Raw genomic sequence first — 6,325 nt, 5'->3', positions numbered from 1 at the left:
ACATCCTGATCGTAGCATATCTCACAACAGGTGAGAACGTTTCTTGATAGTCTATGCCATAACTTTGACTACATCCTTTTGCTACTAGTCTGGCTTTATAGCGCACAATTTCACCTTTGGCATTTTTCTTCAAAGTGTAAACCCATTTCGATTTAATTGCCTTATGTCCTTTATGAAGTTGTTGTAAAGTCCAGGTATCATTTTCTTCTAACGACTTCATTTCTTTTTCCATAGCTTCTATCCACTGTTTATTAAATTTGCTGGATAATGCTTCCTCATATGTGACAGGTACATTTTGAGTTTCCTCCACCACATTATTCAGCATATTGTAAACTTTTCTTGGACGTCCAGGATTTCCGGTACGAATAATTCGTGGTCTACCAGGTCCACGTCGCTCTGCATTGTTTTCCTCTACAAGCTCCTCCTCCTCGGAAGAAGAAAAAATCATGAAAACTTTGATCACTTGATGATGTGGCTTGGTCCACAGAACCAATATTTTCAACACTTTCTACATCATCATTTTGGACTTCATGAGTTTCAGAAGTTCCCCTTTCTGAATTATTGATTTGTTCAATTTGTCTATTATCTTCAAATGATATATATTCGAGATTTTCACTGACTTCACCACAGCCAGGAAAATAACTCTCATCAAAAATGACATCTCGTCGTTCAATTACTTTGCGTGTACTTGGGTCATACAACCGATAAGCTTTCGATACCCTGGAGTATCCAACCATGATGTAACTTGCTCCTTTGGCGTCAAATTTACCCTTCCTTTTCTTGTTGTGTGATACAGCATGTGATCCGAATATCTTGAAATGATTCACTTTTGGCTTTCTACCGGTCCAAATCTCAAAAGGAGTTTTATTGCCCAAAATTTTTGATGGACATCGATTTCGCAAATATGCTGCTGTTGTTACACCTTCTGCCCACAAACTTTTGTCCAGATTTGAGCCAATGAGTAGACACCTACCCATTTCAGCCAAAGTGCGGTTGGCCCTTTCCGCTACCCCATTTTGTTGCGGAGAATAGGGAACCTTTAACTGGTGTTGAATACCTTGACCGTCTAAATATCTTTTAAATTCATTACTGCAATATTCGCCTCCATTGCCTGTTCTGAGATTTGATTTCCATATTCTTGAATGACTTGAAAATTTGAAATACTTCGCTTTTACGTTTCATGAAGTAAACAAAGATATTTCTGGACGTATCGTCAATAAAAGTAACAAAATACTTTGAACCACCAGCCGACACTTCATTTATTGGCCCACATACATCTGAATGTATGATTTCGAGTAATTGTTACGATCTAGTGTCAGAATGTTTTGAATAAGGTAAAGTATGGATTTTTCCTACCATACACGTATTGCAATTTACATTAGGTGAATTTACAGAAATATTTAAATCTTCTACCATACCATTTCTTGACAAATCAGCAAGACTTTTGAAATTTAAATGGCCATATCTTCGATGCCACAGATTGTTAACTGAATTTGCACTACAGATTTTCTGCTTAGTTTCTTGTGCTTCGATAACAAATAGTTTATTATCTCTCTTTGCTCGTAAAACTAATTCGACATCGGCAGTTACTACAGCACAGTTTTTATGAAATTTTACTACACACCCATTTTGTACAAGGCTACTGATGGAAATAAAATTACCGCTCAGATCCGTTGAATAGAGGACATTCTTAAATTTGATTTCTTCTCCGTTCAATCTAATGGAAACCATACCTCGGCCCTTTGCAGAAATTGTATTTTTGTCGGCAAGCATAATTGTTTCGTCCCAGTCAACCATCTCAGTAAAAAAGTTCTTATTAGAACACATGTGGCTTGTTGCACCGCTATCCAAATACCATAAAGATTTACCATCTTGTTTTGCTTCGGCCAATGCCACCAATGTCCTTTCTTGCGACAGTTAAAACACTTACCATCTTTTTCCTTCTTTATGTTATGTGAATTTCCTTGATCCGTTCTGTTTTTTCTTGTCACAGCACCAAAAGCATTTTAATTTAATGATGAGTCTTCTTCTTTTAAATTTGCTCTTCGCTGCCACTTTTCTTGAAGTTTGAGTTTTAACGATGATAATGACGGAAGTTCGTCTCTTGTTTCAATTGCCACGACAAAATTTTCGTATTCTTTTTCCAGGCTTGATAACAAAATTATGACTAATAATTCCTCCTGGATTTGTATTCCGATATCTGATAGTGCTCTTGTAGTCTTTCATATTCAAGTTTAGAAGTTTTTTATATAAGGATACCTTATGCAGCGGTCCTTTCGGCTTGTACACTTCCTTAAGCTTTCCCCATGCCTCATTCGAAATTGTGCAATGCTTGACGTAGTTTAATTGCGTTGATTTCAGGCTTAACGTTATTGTTGCCAAGGCCTTTTCATCAATGTCGTCCCATATGGCTTTGTTTTCTGCTGTCAATGCCGGATCCTTTTTCAAGACACCACTAGCGTGCTTCCAATATCCGCTACGGATGAGAACGCTTTTCATTTGAATGTACCACGATTCATAATTTCTCTCGTCCAGCTTTTCTATTTGGTACAACGATGAACTCATCTTTCCGTATTTTTTCCCTTTACGAAAATCTTGAAAAAAACTATCTTGATATTATTCCTTTGAAAATTTCCTTTAAATTGATTCTTGATTTACAGCCTCCAGTACGCCCTGGGCCCATAACCTGATAGAAATATTCTCAAGATTCCAATATATCGCACAGACCAAAAAACACGAATGCTATTTAAGAATTGTTTTTTCTATAAAAGTCTTTATTCAATATAATATAACGAATGGAAAAAACAGAATGACAACAAACTCAAAATACATTTTGTCATAATAAAAAGTAATATTTCCAACAATCGTACACCCTCAAAAAAAATCGCTTCTCTAACATATGTTCCAAACATATTTTGCAGGAAGCACATATATTATTGGATACCGCCGAAACATTAATATGTTTGTTTTATGTGAGCATATTATATGTTTGGAAGCATTTTGAGTCCAAAAATAGTTTATGCTTGGAAGAATTCCCCAAAGAAGATTGTGTTCATTCCCTCGTATAATGTTCACTTCCACGAAATTTTTGAGTTCTTCGCATATTTTTCTGTAATACAAATGTCTATTCTCTTGGTTCCGAATGTCTTCTCTTTATGCCGAATACTCATTCTACTATTCAAATTAAATAATATTTAGACTTAAGCATACCAAATTTTTGGCCTTATTATGAAACAGTTTTCCGAAACAACATACAAGCGGTTTCACATAAATTGCTCTCATTTCATTCTCTCGCTGTGTTATGTTGATATCTTTTTATTCAACGCTCCCGGTTTCCATCTCTATTTCTTTCTCTATACTAACTCTCTCTCTCTCTCTCTCTCTCTGTCGCTCTCTGAATAAAGTATCACAACATATATATGTTTACTCGAAATTTGTAAATTTATATATGTTTACATTCACACATATTATTTTTATGAAACATTCATGCCCCAAACATAATATATTCTAACATATTAACATATGTATCCCAAACATTTTGTGTTAGTTTAGGAACATTACATGTTTGCACTTAAATATATTGTGTTTAACAATTGTGCCCGAAACACATTTTGTTTATATCGGAACATATGAAAAACATATTTTTTCTAACAGTGTAATAAACGTTCTTTTTTATAAATGTTTTCATTGCATTAAATTTTTAGGCAAACTCTTTTTTTGTTCTCTAAACGACAGAAGGGTTAATATCTATGTTCGCACTACACTAAAAAAGATTACTTGAATTCAAAGATCTTTACCTTTCTTTAAGGATTTTGGTATTGATTCCGAGCCGTTAGTATTGTGTACATTGCATGTCCTGAAACTTTGGTTTCATAATCTTTCATATTCTCTGCAAGCATTCCAAAAGTCCATTTCATCCTCATCGCTACCACAGACTCGTAAGTGACACTACAAGAATCGCCAAATGTGATGGGGGAAGCGTATCAAAATCACTATTTTTACAAGAGCCATTTTATATTTGTGAAACACCAAGCGTAACTAGCTTATTATAATTTATTTAATTAAAAACTAGAATGAAGTATTGAAAACATAGTTATTACGCTAAAAATTGTAAAAAGGTATATTGGTGAACAATTTTCGACTTTCCAAATGGAATAAAAATAAACACTGATATACTGTTAGAAAAATATGTTTTTCATATATTCTGATATAAACAAAATGTGTTTCGGGCACAATTTTAAAACACAATATATTTAAGTGCAAACATGTAATGTTCCTAAACTAACACTAAATGTTTGGGACATCTATGTTAATATGTTAGAATATATTATGTTTGGGGCATGACTGTTTCATAAAAATCATATGTGTGAATGCAAACATATATAAACATACATATGTTGTGATTTTTATTCAAAGCGACAGAGAGAGTATAGAGATGGAAACCGGGAGAGTTGACGAAAGATATCAACATAACACAGCGAAAGAATCAAAAGAGAACAATTTCTGTGAAAACGCTTGTATGTTGTTTCGGAAAACTGTTTTATGATAAAGCCAAAAATTTGATATGCTTAAGTCTAAATATTATTTAATTTGAATAAAGAGAATATACATTCGGGACCAAGAGAATAGCCATTTGAAAAACAAACAGCATATGTTTTCGCCTTGAGAGCAGCATTTTATGTATGTGTGGACATGTGTTTTGTTTATCATTTTTTGGCATTATGGGCACACTTTTTTTCTTGGTTCGTTAAAAGAAATCAGAGGTCTTCATAAAAATAACGAAAAGGCACTATACTCTTTTTAGAGTTGGGACAATAAAATGAAATAAGTAGGAAATAGTGAAAAATTACACAGTAAAATGTATAAAAACAAAGTTTAGTTCCTCTTTATTAATAAGTAGTCCACGAGGAGTTGACGGACACCTTCAAATATAAAAGCGGGCATTAAGTTCGAGTTTTGTAGCTAAAACAATTTAAAAAGTTTATTTTCTTTAAAATGAATTATTAAAGAAAAATAAAAGGCATTTTAGAGCGATGGTGTTAAATGCTAGTAAAAAACTGTTCACGCCTAAATAAATGTATGTTTATATTATAAAATTATTTATGTATGTTTATACTCGACTCCACGTTCTTCTTTTGTTAGAGTTTTTGAATTCCCTCCAAATTTTAAAGTTTTGTACCAAAAACAGTTTTTGTTGTTAGTTTTGCAATAAAAAATAATATTTTATCCAAAAATCAGTCAATTTCGTTTATATCAAGCACTGTTACTGAGTATAAATCTTTAAGTTTCGAAGTTTCATTATAAAAATTTAATATAGTATAAATATACATGTGTAAATAAAAAAAGTGTTCGGTCGGAGCAGGAATTGAACCCACGACGCTTTGCATGCAAGGCAGACATGCTAACCACTGCTCCACGTGGCAAACAAATGTATGTTTCTATTAAATAATGTTATGTTTGCATGGGCCCGTGGGCGCTGCAAACTATGCTATATAAATGTAGGTTAGGTTAGGTTAGGTTATCGGTATAAAACTCTGGCTACTGGGTCCATATTAGTGCATATCGGGCGAAAGATATATATGGGAGCTATATCTAAATCTGAACCGATTTCTTCCAAAATCAATAAAGTTCTATTCTGACCCAAATTAGGAACATGTGCCAAATTTGAAGGCGATTGGACTTAAATTGCGACCTAGACTTTGATCACAAAAATGTGTTCACAGACAGATGGACGGACGGACGGACGGACATGGTTATATCGACTCAGGGACCCACCCTGAGCATTATTGTCAAAGACACCATGTGTCTATTTCGTCTCCTTCTGGGTGTTACAAACATATGCACTAACTTATAATACCCTGTTCCACAGTGTGGCGCAGGGTATAATAAGATATTTTGTAATACAAACAAAATTGTACGATGGTTACATAGACAGTCTCTTCCGATATAGTGGGATTTTTTACATTAAAAATTGTATGGAAATGAAAGAAACTTATTTAGATGTCACAATCATAAAACAGAGTCACTATATTTCACTATATGCAAATGTTCGCTCAATATTCCAAAACGGAATACACCATCTATATTTGAAAATAAAGTAACTGTCATAATAAATGTTGCCATTATCATAACCACATCCTTGCAGTAATTATGAAAATGTTTTGAAATTATGCAATTGCATAAGTGGCTATATACGGTAATATGACCCAGTGTTTATAAAGGTTTACTTTGTCTACCAGTCTATTGGAATGTCGGTTTGCAGAAATATGACAATACTAAATTAGGAAGAGCAACCTTCTTTTAAACAATTGAGAGGCCGTTAGGA

This window comes from Haematobia irritans, chromosome 5, assembly GCF_050003625.1.
Source record: "Haematobia irritans isolate KBUSLIRL chromosome 5, ASM5000362v1, whole genome shotgun sequence".
NCBI classification, from domain to species: domain Eukaryota; kingdom Metazoa; phylum Arthropoda; class Insecta; order Diptera; family Muscidae; genus Haematobia; species Haematobia irritans.
The sequence above is the reverse complement of the archived record's forward strand: the minus strand, read 5'-3'. Positions refer to the sequence as shown.